Consider the following 17,994-nt stretch of genomic DNA (forward strand, 5'->3'; position numbering starts at 1 on the left):
GAGGTTTAATATCAAAAGATAAGCACCATTTTCCTTTTTGTGGAAACCAGTTCACCTTCAAGACTTGCTATATGGAGTTCCCTGCACACTCAAAATGCTAGCAGTTTAAATCACATATTTGTAAAATGCATATGGAAAATAGGACTTCACCAGTATTTAGCTTAGGAATGGACACAAGGCTAATTTAAAAGAACAAGACATACATTACACGTTCTATGTTGGATACATGAGTTATCACATTAGCAAAGCACTTCTCCCCCAGCCCCAAAAAACCAAGCATCAATGACATGCAGCACCCGTCTGTTCAAAGCCCAGGTCTAGGCAGTGGGGACATTTTAGGAATATTCATTTTGCAGACCCCCCCACTCAAAGGCCCATGTTGAGGAAGTTGGACAGTAAAATAGGGATGATTATGCATGTTTAAATCTCTCCTTCACTTGAAGGCCTGTGTTGGGTAAGGTGGGCAGTTAAACATTTTCTTTTTGTGGGGCCAATGATAAGATATGATAGATCATCTATAACATACCTGTACGCAAGTGTTTCTGGGCGTGGCAAGACAAGGATGGGGGGGACAGAGGAGGACAAAACAACGCTCTTACTAGGCCTTGTGTCATTCAGATTGCACAAGTGCTGGGGGAAAGAGGGGGCGAAGAGCCGGAGGGGCAGGGGTGGCGAGGGTGCAAGTAGCTCCTAAGTGCTGCGGTTGGAGGCTCGTATGTGCAGAGAGTCAGGGGACTGTACGGTTACAGATACAGTCCCTTAAGTGGTTGGGAGCCTCAAGGCAGTGCAAGGGCAACTCGTCATGCAGGGACCTGGACCCGTAAGTTCAGTGGGTGGCCTGGTAACCAGAGTACACAACAGACAGGGACATCAGCAAGGGACATCAGCATGATGGTCATGTAGGCAACCAGCGAGCTCAGCATGTTGGGCCTGTTGGTGGTAGACCAGCTTTTCAAAGAGTTTTCCAAGGAAGGAAATGATTGAGATGGGGCAGTAGTTAGCTGGAGACAAGAGGGGGGTGGTCGGTGGTAGGTTTTTTCAGGAGGGGACGCACAAGAGAGTGTTTGGGGGAAGAAGGGAAAAGACCCAGTAGCAAGAGAGTGATTGCAGAAATCAACAAGCACAGGGGCAAGGGAGTTGATGGTGTCCTTAATAGTGCTGGAAGAACAGTGGGAGATCTGTTTGGAGGAGACCTTCATAGAGCGGACAACCCTAGTGACCTTGCCCGGTGTGATAGGAGAGAAGGAGGAGAGAAAGTCTGAGGGATGTTGGGAGTCCAGGTGTGGCATGGTAATGGGAGGAGGAGGAGGAAGAAAGAGTGCTCAGGATGTCCTGCATGTTTGCAGTGAAGTGGCACCCATTGGTTAAATACAAGGGTGAAAGAGTGGTAACAATTGGGAATTGTGTTTTTTGAGATTAGAATACCTTTAATTTAAAAGCAAGTTTGGGGAATGGGTTTCAGTTGGGAATTTTCTTTGTATGAAGGGACACCCCTTCTCATTAGAGAAGTCAGGGGTGAACAACAAAACCAAGGCAACCCAATTACTATCTTGTATTTTTCCACTCGGAGGGATGGTGTAAGATTTTAAATTCTTCCAAGCTCACCCCTGCGGCAATTTATTTTGGAGTTCATTAAATAATATACAGTCAAATATGCGAAGGATGTACACAATTTTCCCCCACCCACTAATGGACGAGAACCCACTATGAAAGGAAATGGGGATTAAATAGATCCTCACACTTACATTTTGTTGGACAATTTACTTAATTTTGGAAATCTCTGGGATGGCAATCATGGACTGAGCAGGGTTCCACTCTTGTGGAAAAACAGGGTTCTGGCCAACACTTCAGTCAATGGTCCACAGCAATCCTCCCTCTATGGTTCCAGGGAAGTCTCACAGGCCTCTGCTTTCTAGTCTCCCCAGCAACATTTCCACCCAGATGAAATTTCAGCAGAATTCCTTTGGTAATGTTTGCCAGCTGTCGCTTGGAAATCTTTTTGCAGCTCTCTGTCAGGATTCGCCCATGGAAGCTGTGGAGCTCATGGCGTCTCTGATACTAGTATACTGTTGCTCTAGTCCTCCCCCAATATGGCGTCTCTGGACTATAAGACACAACCACGCCCCCTTCCCGGCGCATTGTATCTGTGTATTCCTTCAGACTCTTCAATGCTGCGAGCTACGGACCGTCCTTCCACAGTTCTTCCCAGAGTTTCCCGCTTAGCCTTTGGCTATCCTTGCTTCATTTTTCTGCCCCAGTGTGTTCCCCTGCCTCCGTTCAGTCTGCCTTTCATTTCTTCTTTTCTCACCCTTCTCGCCTGTGATCTAGTTTCTGCCTTCCTTCATTACATTCTTTCTGTCCTGTCCGCTCGTTCTGTATTTCGCACTTACCTGGTGTTGTTTCAGCGGAATTGTTTCTAGTTTCTTTCCCTGACCGCGGCACTATTTTTCCTTTCATTTCACAGCGCCGCGGCACTCCCGTCTTGTTCGCGGATGCACAGCTGTTTATTTTAGGCATCCGCGATCACGACTTGGGTGCCTTCACTCCCTGGGTTCTGCCAGAGCTCTCGGTAAGTGGGAACTGTTTCTGTATATATCTCCTTTCTTTCTTCCAAGATCCTAGTATTCTCCTCTTCAGACTCCTATCGAAGTCCGAGGCTTCCTTATACCGTTCTCCGCTACATAACCGGAAGTTGCTCAGTAAAGACTCCAATTTATCTACAGTATGGACTATCCATCTCAAAGAAGAAATACATCCTACCAGGCTTTTTTGTGCCTTTTCGGCTTTTTCCCTGCCACTGGAGGTCTGGCTCCTCGGGGTTCCCCTTGGACAGGTGTTCCTTCCCTGTCAAGGTGGCCTCTGAGGGAGCCAGGCCTTATTTACGCGATAAGAAGAAGAAGACATCCCAAAGGCAGTCGCCTGTCGAAGACAAGAAAGCTAAGAGAAGACCCACCACAGAATCCAAGGACAACCCCTCAGAAGGTTCAGGTGAGGAGGAGGTTGGGAAAGGAGAGTATTCACCTGGTGAGCCTGACAGTATACAACGCCAAAAGACCCCCATGGCGTCCTTGGAGCAGTATCAGGAGTTGGTGGTGGTGATGCAGAACCTTACGGTTGAAGTACAGGCATTGAAAGCAGAGAATGTAGCTTTAAGACAGCAGGTAGTCCTGCAAAGAGATGACCAGGGAGATCTACCCCCTATGGCCCTGTCGTTTGGGAAATATGATGGGCATCCTGGAGGTCTCAAGGAGTTCTTGGATGCCTGCCAGGTGTATTTCGCATTCCGTCCCTATGCCTACCAGACATCCCGGTCCAGAGTGGGATTCATCATAGCTAACCTGATTGGTAACGCCTTGGCTTGGGCCACTCCGTTGGTCACAAACAATGACCATGCGCTACAAGATTACAGATGTCCAAACCTACTTATCCCGTTTTATCCGGCTTGCCACAAAGGCAGACTGGCCGGACTCTGCCAAACAGACTTTATTCTGGAGAGGCCTTCATGAGGATATCAAGGACGAGCTGGCTCGGATTGCTCGCCCGTCGTCCTTTCAGGAACTCAGTACTATAGCCTTACAGATTGAATTCCGTCTTAACGAACGACAACAAGAAAGGAGAAGACCTCGTCCACTGACTACCACACCTCTTTCCCAACCTTCCCGAGAAAACACCGGAGGGGATGAACCCATGCAGATCAGAACAACCAGGGGGCCTTTAACTCCAGAAGAACTAAGAAGACGCCGTGAAGCAGGACTGTGTATGTACTGTGGCTCTTCCAAGCATCTACTTCGCAACTGTCCAGAAGTACCACCTCGGCGAAAGGAAAACTCCAGCCCCCGAACCTATGCAAGGGAGGTGTCGGGGGAACCAGAAACAGCCCTTGCTTCTTTACAAGACCAATAACAGGGGGCGAAGACAATAGACTCATGGTATTCAAGGTCCAACTCTGGATAACGAGTCCTGAGCCCATCGAGGTGTTGGCCATGCTGGACTGCGGGGCTGCAGGGAATTTTCTTGACATAGACTGGGCCAGGAAGAACAAGGTGCTCGAGCGCCTCAAGAACAAACCCATTCCAGTGGAAGGAGTGGACGGTACTCCTCTGTCCTCAGGGCCCATAGTCAAGGAGTCCGTTCCCTTACAGATGAAGATGGGACAGCATACAGAAGACATGGTATTTGATATGATTAAGGTGGCACACTTTCCGTTGGTCATCGGAATTCCCTGGCTTCGAAGGCACAACCCTTTAATTGACTGGTACACAAACAAGGTGTGTTTTGATTCGGATTATTGTCAAGTACATTGCATAGAGGTACCTAACCTCCAGATTGGAGTAGAAGTGATGAGTAATCCAATAAAGAAGACAGTATCTTCTATCCCACTTGAGTACCAGGAATACGCTGAAGTCTTCAAAGATATATTGCCAAGAGTTCTTCCTCCCCACAGGTCGGAAGATTGCGCCATCAACATCGAGCCTTCCTCTCAAGTTCCGTTTGGTCGGATGTACCCTTTGTCTTTGCCTGAAAAGAAGGCTTTAAGAGACTACCTAGACGCTCACCTCCAGAACGGACTGATCCAAGAATCCAGGTCATCTTGCGGAGCTTCACTGTTCTTTATACCTAAAAAGGACTCAGCAGAACTCAGACCCTGCATAGATTACCGGGGGCTTAATCAGGTAACGGTTAGAGACCGCTACCCCATGCCCTTGATAAGGGACGTTCTGGAAGCAGTTCAAGGAGCACAGTTCTATACCAAATAGGACCTCAGGGGAGCCTATCATCTTCTGAGGATCCCTAAGGGTGATGAGTGGAAGACTGCCTTTCGGACACCTTTAGGTCTCTTTGAGTATAAGGTGATGCAGTTCGGGCTTGTGAACGCTCCCGCCATATTCCAGCGGTTTATGGACAGGATATTTTCAGACTTGTTGTTTGTGTCAGTAGTGGTTTACTTGGATGACATTTTGGTGTACACACGCAGCCTTCCAGAACACAGGGATCAGGTCAAGGAAGTATTATCCCGTTTACAGGCCAACCAACTATTAGTCAAGCCCGAGAAGTGTACTTTTGAAGCCAGGTCAGTATCTTATCTGGGCTTTATTCTCTCTGCGGCAGGAGTACAGATGGACCCAAGTAAGATACGTGCTATCCAAGACTGGAAAGAACCCCAAAATGTCAAGGAGATACAAAGATTCCTAGGGTTGGCGAACTTTTATAGACAATTCATTCCAAATTTTTCCCAGCTAGTACAACCTATCACTCATCTGCTCAAGAAGGGCGTCAAGTTTTCATTTGATCAAGACCAGAGGGAGGCCTTCCGGTATTTAAAGGAACATTTCTCTACAGCCCCTATTCTAGTCCAGCCAGATCAGAACCGACCCTTTGTCCTTGAGACCGATGCCTCAGCTGGAGCAGTAGAAGCAGTGCTATTACAAGAGGCAGAGGACGGACTGGAGCATCCAGTCGCCTACTATTCAAAGACGTTGTCTAGCAGTGAGCAGAACTACTCAGTCCTCGAAAAGGAACTATTGGCCATGAAGCTGGCATGCCAAGAATGGCGCCATTTACTACAAGGGGCAAACCATGAGTTCCTTATTCGCACTGACCACAGGAATTTAAAGGTACTCCAACAAATGGAATGCACCAATTCCCGCCGGGCATATTATTTCTTACAGTTCGATTTTTGTCTTACCTACATACCTGGTACTGAAAATCATGTTGCTGATGCCCTATCCCGGAGCCAAGGTGAAGAACCCACCCAGGTCCAGGGTCATGAATTACTGCTCTCTAAGGCACTAGGAGTGTCCACCGTGATCCCTTTCTTGCATGAACTCATGGAGCAATATAAAGAGGAAGAAGCACTGCCCCGATCAGTCATTCAAGACCAGAACGGTTTGTACTACCTAGGGAAGGCTCTCTATATCTCTTCTAAGACCCTGCAGAGCCAGATACTCAAGTGGTGCCATGACTCTCAGTTGTCGGGTCATCCTGGCATATGCAAGATCTCATATGTCGACAATTTTGGTGACCCACTCTCCGTAAGGACGTAGACAGATACGTCTCTTCGTGTCCGGTGTGTGCCCGTAGCAAGAATCCTACAGGGAGACCGATTGGCTTGCTACAACAGCCAAAGGTACCAGGAAGGGCTTGAGAACATATCTCCACAGACTTTATCGTGGAGCTGCCCCTCTCAAGGGGAATGAATACCATCATGGTAACTATCGATTCCTTTAGCAAACTGGCGCATTTTTCAGCCTTACCCCATCTACCATCGGCTCCAGAGATGGCAGCGGTATTCCTAAGGGACATTGTCAGACTACATGGCCTGCCTAGGACTATAGTCTCGGACAGAGGATGCCAATACACCTCTAGATTCTGGACCACCTTATGCCAACAGCTAGGCATCGACAGAGCATTGTCATTGGGTTACCATCCGCAGAGCAATGGTCAGACCGAGAGACTAAACTCCACCCTTGAACAGTACCTTAGATGTTTTTGCTCTAATAAGCAAGAAGAATGGGTATCCTTTCTCCCTCAGGCGGAATTCACCTATAACAATGCTCTTCATACATCCATCCGAATGAGCCCATTCCTCTGTACTTACGGGTACCATCCTAACCCCTTGCCATGGTTAGGTATGCCTTCCACCAGGACACCTGCTATTGATAGCCTGTTGGTGGAACTCCTAGAAGTTCAGAAGACTGCCAAAAGGGCACTGGAGTCCAGCAGACAGATGCACAAGAAGTGGGCAGACCGGAGGAGAACTAGTAGTCTGACCTGGAAGATCAACCAGTTAGTCTGGTTGTCTACAAAGTTTTTGCCAAAATGGGTCCATGCTAGCAAATTTGCACCACGATATATAGGGCCTTTCCCTGTTCTCTCACAGATCAACCCGGTTGCTTACAGACAAACTACCGGACAGACTCCAAAGGGTGCATCCAGTCTTCCATACCTCTTTGCTCAAAGAATACCAGACGGACCCGTATGCACAAAGGCTGTCTAACAAAAACCCTTTACATCCACCTGTTCAAGAGGAGTATGAGGTAGCTTATCTGGTGGACTCACGCTACCGTAAGGGAAGACTTCAATATCTGGTACACTGGAAGGGTTATTCTCCGGAAGAGAGAACGTGGGAACCTAGAGGTCATCTCCATGCCCCTAGGCTCATTCAACGTTTCCACCGCCTCCACCCAGGGAAGCCCGGAGAGCCCCCGAAGAGAAAGGGGTATACTGTCAGGATTCGCCCATGGAAGCTGTGGAGCTCATGGCGTCTCTGATACTAGTATACTGTTGGTCTAGTCCTCACCCAATATGGCGTCTCTGGACTATAAGACACAACCACGCCCCTTTCCCGGCGCGTTGTATCTGTGTATTCCTTCAGACTCTTCAACGCTGCGAGATACGGACCGTCCTTCCACAGTTCTTCCCAGAGTTTCCGCTTAGCCTTTGGCTATCCTTGCTTCATTTTTCTGCCCGAGTGTGTTCCCCTGCCTCCGTTCAGTCTGCCCTTCATTTCTTCTTTTCTCACCCTTCTCGCCTGTGTTCTAGTTTCTGCCTTCCTTCGTTACATTCTTTCTGTCCTGTCCGCTCGTTCTGTATTTCGCACTTACTTGGTGTTGTTTCAGCGGAATTGTTTCTAGTTTCTTTCCCTGACCGCAGCACTATTTTTCCTTTCATTTCACAGCGCCGCGGCACTCCCGTCTTGTTCGCGGTTGCGGAGCTGTTTATTTTAGGCATCCACGATCACGACTTGGGTGCCTTCACTCCCTGGGTTCTGCCAGAGCTCTCGGTAAGTGGGAACTGTTTCTGTATATCTCCTTTCTTTCTTCCAAGATCCTAGTATTCTCCTCTTCAGACTCCTATCGAAGTACAAGCTTCCTTATACCGTTCTCCGCTACATAACCGGAAGTTGCTCAGTAAAGACTCCACTTTATCTACAGTCTGGACTGTCCATCTCAAAGAAGAAATACATCCTACCAGGGTTTTTTGTGCCTTTTCGGCTTTTTCCCTGCCACTGGAGGTCTGGCTCCTCGGGGTTCCCCTTGGACAGGTGTTCCTTCCCTGTCAAGGTGGCCTCTGAGGGAGCCAGGCCTTATTTACCCGATAATAAGAAGACATCCCAAAGGCAGTCGCCTGTCGAAGACAAGAAAGCTAAGAGAAGACCCACCACAGAATCCAAGGACAACCCCTCAGAAGGTTCAGGTGAGGAGGAGGTTGGGAAAGGAGAGTATTCACCTGGTGAGCCTGACACTCTCTCCCTTTTCCATGGTGTAAGCACTTTTTACCCTCTACGCCCCTACCAACATCAGGAGGTGCTAACTTATGATCTTGCAACAATAATTGGACATTTACATTTCTCCCCACCCCCAAGAACAGCCTCTGTCTAAGGATTGGTTTAGGAGTCTAGAACAGAAATATTGCAAAACCGATTTGAAATTCCCCTTTTTTCCTCATGTCAACATTTTGGAAAAAAGTACCTACATTACACAACTTCACAATTTACAAATAACTGCCATGATATATATTCAGCTTTAGCTAATTATTGGGGATTTAATAAAATGACAGCCGTGTTTGCACGATGTTGCCTGCGCAATTGGTGTTTTTTTTTTCAATTACATCAAACTTGATGGCAGTGATCATGATACCATTTACCACCAGTTATGTGATAGATTTAGCCACTATTGTCCCAAGTTTCAGCTTCTTCCCACTTTCTGGGGAGCTGTGATCACTTTTTGGCTAGGTACCAGAGTTCTGAAATTCCGAACCTTTATGTGAATTTCCCCCACAGAACCGCCTTGAAATTAGCTTATGATGACACCTTAATGGCTTTTCGCGCCCTCAACATGATGAAGAAAATCATGAAAATGTGGTCCATTCAATAGTAAAATACATGATATATATTCTCTCTCATTAATTCCACAGCGAGATTCAATTTAGCTCTGAGGAGTTCATTTCTTGGAACCCACGTGACACAGTGTCTGTTCAGCAGCAATGTTGGCACTATCTGCAATAGATTCTCTGGTTTTTTGGACTTTGAAAGTTAATGGTTGTAAATAGTTGGCCACACAGAGATCTCTAGTTGCAGATAAGGAGCCAGGCCGGCCCTGTGATGTCATGAAGCCATGCTGATATCTGGCACTTTGTCCTGTTATCTGAAGTTGACCACAAGTTTGATCTCAAAACCTTCTCTTTTTTTGTTATTTCCCCATTCTTGGCTGATAATCACTTTATTGCAGTTGTAAATAGCTGGTATGCAGGAGCTTCAAAGAAATTCCCTTTCCACATACAGAGGCCAACAGGCCTGCCGTGGGGGAAGCCATATGCAAATTTTGCCAGGATACCCACACATTGCCCTTGGCTGAAATTAGCTAACATGTTGCATTTTCAAACATCAGCCTTTATTCTTTGAAATACTGTTTATTTTACTGACCATGGTTCACTTTGCTTTTGCATCAGCGGATTTCTTATTTCTGTGCATACAGCATTGGTCCTTAAATGTGACAGCTGAAAGTAAAGGGCTGTTTATTTTAGTCATTAATACAATATATTTTTAATTATCTGCTGTCCGCTTTTATGCAGAAAAGTGAGTCTGAGTTGTCATAGTGCACTGCCTTTTGATGGTTGACAGTTTCATTGAAAAATGCTGCTTTTCAGTTTGACCTTTCCCTTTTTAATAAAAAAAAGTAGGCCTTTCGATTTCCAATGCTTGGCCATTCACATAGCTCTTCCTTCTGTTACGTCCTTAAATACACACAGTCTGCCTTAATAGGCCCATTTTCAGTGTAAAGCTTTTAAAGGCTGGCAGGTCATTTTTCCAGTGGGCCTTTCAGTCATGTTTTGTGGGCCTTTGATTAAACCCCACAATGGCTATCCCCACCCTTTGATACTCCATGGTATCGCTGTAAAGCAGTAAGCTGTAAAAACCCCTATTAATGTCGGCGAGGGGAATGTTCCACGGTTCTTCACTTCCAACGTGTTGCACGGGTCCCAATTTGTCACTCAGCCTCCCTGTTGTTGAAAACCTGACAAATGCGTCCGGTCCCTGCAGAAAAACGTTCTGTTCATGCTGGTTTAGCTGTAGCGTCATATCACTGTACTTGCGTATGAATGATCCAGCTTTGCTGATGTCTCTGACCAGTTCCTGTATGTTTGGGTAATACCCATCGGTGAACCGGCTCGGCCAAAGCCTTGGTGGGTTTGTTCATTTTATGATAAATGTGGCTTACTGTTTGCCTTAAGTATCCTACCAGTGGACGTACTGAACTTCAGTGACTGTTACCGTACAGTGTCCCTCCAAATTTACGGGTTTGACAAGCTTTGTGGTGAAGTTGCAATTTATTTTTTCCTGGGAAGGTATCGGATGAAGTGTTGCTGGGGAGCATAATGTAAAAAAGGTGTAGGCTCCATGCTGCCCCTGTTAGAGACCTGTGGGCTCTAGAGATCCAGCGTCCACCAACTGTTTGAATTTGTCATGCCAACCCAGCCATTTGACTAGATATTGTTTCCTAGCTCCATGACCTTTACTCTTTATGACCTTTTCTATACTCTAAACTCACTGTTGGTCTTTATTGACTTTATGAATCTCCTTTGTTTAAAAAACAGCTTGAAAAGCCTCCCCCGAATAATCAATTAGTCTGTATATAGAAAGACCCTCTGTCACAACTGGGGTTTTGGTACACAGCATGGCGAGACTCAAGGTAAGATGTTATCAGGTTTGCTGGGATCATTATTTACTTCAGATAACTCCTCCTTGTCCTCACTTGTCTCACTGGAGCTGGCCGGTAGGTTCTTGTCTCTTCCTCTCCACCGTGGGTTCCATTTTTTATGGAAGAGATATGGTTTCTCTCGGAGGGAAGCCACTATGCCTGCCCCTTGACAATGGGCAGGCTAGTGGCACCTTTTCTGGGGGAGCCTTGAAGAGGAAAAAGCCTTGGCAGGTGGAAAAAAACTCTTCATGGAGCTGACCCGAAAGGGCTGGTGCAGACAGTATCCAGGAGTGTAGCAAGATCGGTACCAAATGGGAAACTTCATTATGTAGGCTAATGGCCAATGTAGTCCAAACAAAGGAATCAGTGGCTAAAATCAAGGGCTCCAGGCGTTTCAGCGGAAAACCAGTTGGGGCGTCTGTTAGGGCTATGGGGAGAAGACATGTAGCTGAAAGGGAAAAGGGAGAAAGCACCGCACTGACAAGGGAACGTGTGGCGAGAAACCAGAGAAAGTACCAGAGTGGAATGCACAGAACAGAGACAAGGCACAAGGTTGTGGGGGGAGAGCGAGAGAGAGGGTGCCACAGCAGGGAGCTGCAGCGTAACCAAGGGAACAACTCAAAGCTGTGCTGGAACGGCAGAAAAGAGGGCGAGGCAGGAAGGAGAGAGGGAAACAGGAGAAGAGAAAGGCTGGAGGAGATAGCAAGAGACAGCGAAAAACTAGCGTCAGACCCAAAGTAGAGCAAACTTACGGGGTTGCAACGCACTGACCACCAGGTGCCGAATGGCTAAATGCAGCCCAGCGGTGGCCATGATGGAAATGACTAGACTGTGACATCACTTTGAATAGAAACGTGGTGTGCAATTCAATTGCAGCGTATCCTCCATGCATTCCATAAGCGCCACCTGAAAGGGCGCATGACAGTTGTCCGCGGGTCTTTATTTTTATTCTTAATGGTTTAGTAATGGTAGTCCGACAGTATGGTCGAAGGACAGTGGTTACCTCACTCCTGCCTGGTGTTCTCCTATGGGGGTCCGATGCTTGTAAAGTAGCGGCATAGACTGTCCGGGTTATGAACAAATCCCCCATTGGCGGTGTTCGAATTAACAGTTCACCCTTCTCTCCCCTCCCCAAACACTTGTCTCTTTGGTAGGCTCACCTGCTCCCTCGTGGGCAGCTATCCGTGTGGCACTGATGGTAGAGCTCCCAATGTTCACTTCAATCTTTGGCAGGCTCACCTGCTGTCATGATGCCCGCTCCCTGGGAGCCGGTTCAAGCCCTGCGTCCCCGAAAGCGGACATCCAGTCCCCAAGGAAGGACCCAGCAACCCCATATAGGGGCCCTTTGGACAGTGTCCTGGCGCCTGTGGCGCCAGGCTCATAAAAGACATCAGTCCTGGCGCCATAGGCGCCATGCTCATTATGGAAGTGCTTGGGTGCACTTACCTGATGCAGACCATGCTGCAGGATCCCGGCCTCCTTGAGGCCTGAAAGGAACTACTTTACCTGTGGGACTAATTTACCATCCGGGCGTGGTCGGGGAAGGATACATACCTGGAACTTCTTCCAAGGCTATTTAAACCCCATCCGAACAGCCACACGTGCTTCGCGTTGTTCTGCATCTAGCAGCTGGACGCTCACCGTGTCTGCTCCTGCATCCTGACTTCTGCCACGCCTGCCAGCATCCTGGATCACCTGCAAAGGAAGAGAAGAAGAGAACAGAAGAAGGAAAAGTCCTTACCTGCTAAATCCGCATCCCGGAGACATCTCACCGACAATCCTGAAAAGGAAGACTTTATTTAAAAGCTCATTGCGTCGATCGCGGCAGCGCCGCATTCCACTCACCTTTACAGGGCGCCTCCATGTTCAGCAGCGATCATCTGGATTCGCAGTCACGCCCCAGCGCCTAGGGAGAAAAACACCAGAACAAAAGGTGAGAGAGAGAAGGGAATAAGGAAAACTAAATCTCCATGTTAAGACTTACCTGTTGATTCATTCCCTCTTCATTTCGGGTCTGCGCCGTATCCTGGCATTTCCGGACCCCGGCCCCTAAGGGGAAAAAGAGACATCAGCGTTAATGAGCGAATGAAAAGACATTACCAAAAAAACACTCATTAAAGACTTACCTGATTTCTACAAGGATTTCACCTCTCATCTCGGGTCGGTGCCTGTTCCCCGGCATTCCGTACCCCGGCCCCTTTGGGGAAAAAGACACTAGCATTAGTACAATAATGCATGGACACAAGGGGAACCTCTTATCAAAAAACGTACCTGGAAGTCAAGCAAGTTTGGTTCTCACCAATCCGAAAATCCAGTGAAGTAACTGGATACCAACGCGCCCCTGCATTAGAAGCAGGACGGAGAGCTTGTCCTTCCAGACCCTAAGGTGAGACGCTACGAGGAATCACAGAAGGGTTTCGAGGAGGGTGAGAGGGGAAAGTGGGAGGCTGATTGCATTACCCCACAGACAGTTAATCCCCTATTTTCGCCTACAGAAGGATACTTCTGCGAGCCAGAGAAGCCAGATTTGGGGGCCCGGTCCAGTCCGTCTTCTGAACCCTGCGCATCACCTTAGAAGAGGTCACAGCAGCGCGAACCAGGCCAGCGCCTCCGTGGGAGTCAGGTGAGCGTTACATCTGCTCCCTCATGGGCGGTGTTCTGTGTGGCTCTGCGCCTGAATTCCCCAACGTTCACTGCAATCTTCGCCAGGCCCACCTGCTCCCTTCTGGGTGGCGTTCTGCGTGGCATGGATCTTCCTCTGTAATCCCCGCATCCGATCATGTTGGCCCCCTGGTACCGTCTTCCCAGGCTGGCTAATACACCCAGAGGAATGCCTTTTCCGGCCTGTGATCTGCTGTCTCCTCTGTCCCCCTTGGCACGATCTCCCCCTCCTGATGGACCTCTTCTTTCTTTTAAAGAAAAAACAGAGCCAATTCACTAACCCAGCTCCGCCTCTCTCCGCAGCTCTGCTCACACCTGACAGTCTTTCATTCTCGTTACCCTCATGCGCACCCTGATTAACCCCTTCAAGCCCTGCGTACCGCAGACTGCTCCCTCGGTTTTCTTCGTCACTTCCTCACACCCTCCACTTAAATCACTCCATCCATAATAAAGATCTTGTCGCTGTACTTCTGCTCATACCCCTTTGTAAAGACGGCCTTGTATTTCGAGATCCACACACGATCCTCCATTTTTAAGGGGCGCTCCTGTCGTCTTTTTAAAAAACTCTTTCGCTGTACTGTTTTTTCCAGACCTCCAAGGAATTCTGCGGTTTTACACCGCAGGGGTGGTTTTAATAGAGCTATGATGCACGTTGTTATACACCTTTATAAATGTGGGTAAAACCTCCACATATTATTGGGTGTTTTTAGCCATGAAGAATAACCAGAGCCGTGTTGTAAAGGTGTGTATAAAACATCGTACAATGGAGGCTTTAACTTTGGAGTGTATTCTGTAGTGATGCACCCCGTGTTGTTTTAGAAGGCGGCTTACTATAAAACTCCTTACTGGCGTCCATTTGTAGTTTAACAGAAACTCAGCCTTTGTTATACGTGACCCATCTTGTTCTTTAAAGCATCAACATAGGCGTATTTTGATAGGATGTTGTAGCAGGAACAATGGTTCAATCCACAAAATTTGCCTGCCATTGTTGAATGATATCAGATATCATGGTCATTCACCATTTTAAATGTTTTTGTGCCGCTTGTGTACCGCGTAGTCCTCCTGCTCCGAAAGCTACTTCCTGACTGCGGCCCTTCACACCTTCTTGCCATCAGTTTGCAGTTTACGACACATGCTGTCAACCTCTCCGTACCTACCAACACCCCCTTCATCAAAATATATTTTCGACAGCTTCACGCCAGACATGTTCATCCCACAACCACTGAACATAAAGACACAACTAGGTTTTATAAACAACACATTTTTATTAACATTTAAAACATCCATTTTTATTCAAATGTTAACGACATTAAATAGTTTGGATTTGTCAGCTGCTGCACGGAGATCAATCGGGCTACAGATTCCATACTACGCACGATTATTTCACAGACACACTGCATTGATAAGTAAACATGTTGACAATCTATTAGGTGTTCATTTTTTATTTCCGGTAAGTACACGTATATACATGTCAAAAATCTACAGTCTCAATCGTCATGGGGCAGTTTGCTCTATACTGAATTAGATATACTCAGATTTATATGAAAAGGGGCAAGGCTAAGATCAGAAATGGGGGGGCACCCATCAACAATTAACATGCAGAAACAAGGTACCACCTTGTACTACTTATGGAAGAAAATACAATGATTTGGACTACAAACTAGATATTCAGTGGCTGGCACTCGACACACAAGCTAAATGCCTCTACATCATGTCATGAGGTATTACAGTGCATTAGTTGTATCCGTTGATTTCTACATTGTACACAAGACAGAGCTAACACATATTCTTACCTATTTTGAGGATAACTAGTTATGACGTAAATGTGAAGGAGAACAAAGGCGTCAATCACAATTTTAGATACAATTATGTAATTGTCACTCCTGAGTGACTGGTGACATGCCAAAGACAAATAATCGCGGGTAAGGGTGGCACAATGCATTTTCGAGGGCATTTTGCCACCCACATCCATCATTGTGACATTTCTTGATAGAACTTCAAAGAGAGCAAGGATGACAGGAGGGGAAAATGTCGGGGAAAATGTCTCAGTTAACATCAGGTACAGAAAGTGGAAAAACATTTAGGAGTGACCATGATGCGGCAGAGATGGGGAAAGTCCCAGTACCCGGTTCAAAGGTCTAGACTGCCTGGATGTAGGGGCACTTAATCTTTATGCTTATCTCATACTGCTGGACAGTCAGGATCAGTTGGTTTCATAGTAGCTGTCATTTTGGGAATTACTAGTTTAATAGCACGCAAACGTTTCTTGGATTATGGAACATAACATTTTAGTATCTATGTTTCAAAGTACATGGGTATGTAGTCATGCACTTTGTTCTGACTTTTTTTTGGGTAAATACAATTAATGTACACACAATTATTTAAGTGGTCTTAAATCAGCCTTCTGAGATAAGTTTTCCTTAATTTTTGAATTTGGTTTCAACCAACATGCCCGCCGGTCACACTCTACTCAAGCCCACTCGAAATGGGCAGAAGGTTGTTTACTCTGCTGCACTTTTGTCTAATTGCTGTGTGATTGTACGGAAAATGTTTCATAACTCAATTTTTTTATGCAATTTTTGTTTCAAATGTAGCTTATATCTAAACACCGTCCATTTCCTTTAGGAGACCCTACTCCAGTGCTGCTTTTAACTTTGCATTCTTGGACGCGTAGTCCTGACTTCCCATTTAAAACTTCGAGGAGTGCAAGTCCCAGGATACAAAATTAAAACTTGGATAACATTGGAATGTATGTGAACCCACACTTGAGGCACTCCCACCCACACTACAGTCACTTTTTCACGCACCTCCCCCCCCCCCCTGAACTGCAATAGGCACACATTAAGTACTTCCTCTCACGTGCCACCATCTTGATCTGATCTGGGACCTGGGTATAAAAAAAGTCCTGGGAGCTACTAGCTCCCAGGAGGGGTGACATGCAACACCACAAATCCTCAAAACCCGCAACCACGCGTTATATAATCAAATTCCGCAGCTTCGTTCCCCCCCGCCCGCCCGTCCGTCCGTCCGTCCGTCCTTTCAATCGCTCCGCACGGCCGTTTTTTGTTTTTTTAACCTCACGCCCATCCCTCCCTTTGAACCCCTGGCAACTCACATTTCTGCTACATTCTTTGTGGGCAGTCGCCACACCAACGGACAAACTGCTTGCTCACTCCTGGTGCAGTTCACAGCACCGACGTGTGTTTTAAGGGGGGGGGAGGGGAGAGGGGGGATTGTTTTAACCAGAGGGGAGGGGTGCCTGTTGATTTGAGTTTCACGTGAGCTCCTCCCATTCCTCTACACCAAACTGTGGAGTGCGCCCTATGATATGATATGATATGATATGGTATTTGTAACGCGCCTATACACAAGTGTTTCAAGGCGTGACGAGGCAGGGAGGGAGGGAAACAAGGGGAAGACAGACAAACGATCCTACTAGGCCAGGTGTCATTCAGATCGCGCAAGTGCAGAGGTAAGGGGAAAAGGAGGAAGTGCAGGGGGAGGAGGTGGGGGGGAAAGTGCAGTACAAGGTAAGTAGCGTAAGAAATAATAATTAATAAATAATAAATAAAAAGGGCCAGCTGGTGGCAAGTGCGAGGTAAGTGCAGAGCAAGTGCTGGGAAGGGGGCTGTAGGGTACAGTGACAGTCCCACAGTGCACGGGGAGCCAGGGAGGCAGTGCAAGTGGAGAGTGGCTGGGCCCTGGACCGAGGTTGCTGAGAGTGGCCCAGATGCAGGTTTAGTGCTGAATTCAGTGGGGGGTTAAGCAGGTTTAGCAGGGGAGAGGGAGAGAGAAGGCAGAAGCGAAGAGGAAGGTTTTGAGGTGCTTCCGGAACCGGAGATGGTTCTCCTCAAGTTTCAGGGAGGCAGGAAGGCTGTTCCAGAGGGAGGCCCCTGCTGCGGAGAGAGATCTACCCCCAGCTCGTTACTTCGAGAAGCGGCTGACCATGAGGGAGTTGGAGACGGATGAGCGAAGGGCTCGTGAAGGAAGATATTTAGGAAGAGAGAGTTGAAGGTATTTAGGTCCCTGGCCCCAGAAGGCCTTGTGGACAATGCAGAGGGTTTTGAACTTAATCCTCGCAGCCACTGGGAGCCAGTGAAGGGATTTCAGTCCTGGAGAGATACGGTCCCTGGGCTTGAGGCCAAGGACAAGTCTCGCAGTTCTGTTCTGGATAAGTTGCAGAGGGCGGAGAGTGGAGGCAGGCAGATTAAGATAGAGGCTGTTACAGTAGTCCAGCCTTGAGAGAACCAGGGCTCGGGAGACAGTGAGCTTCTGGGGGAAGGAGAGGAAGGGAAGAATACCTCTGAGGAGGTGCAGCTGGTAGTGTGACTTCTTAGAGACGTCAGATATATGAAGAGAGAAGGAGAGTGTGGAGTCGAAGATGACCCCGAGGTTTTTAGCCTTGCAGGTAGGGGCAGGAAGGGGGCCAAGGGAGGCCGGCCAGAGAGCTGCAGGGAAGGAGGGAGTGGGTGTGCCGATGAGTAGAATCTCATAGACTCTATGAGTCTACAAACTATAGGGAGCAGGGGCAAGGAATTCGGCGACCAAACCGTGGCGCAGTTAGGATTTCTATTAAATAAGAGTTGGTCGGTAAACATGAGATAGCACAGGAACCATCTCACCTTCAGTCAAA

The sequence above is a fragment of the Ambystoma mexicanum genome, chromosome 12, assembly GCF_040938575.1.
Source record: "Ambystoma mexicanum isolate Mex_15411 chromosome 12, UKY_AmexF1_1, whole genome shotgun sequence".
NCBI lineage: Eukaryota > Metazoa > Chordata > Amphibia > Caudata > Ambystomatidae > Ambystoma > Ambystoma mexicanum.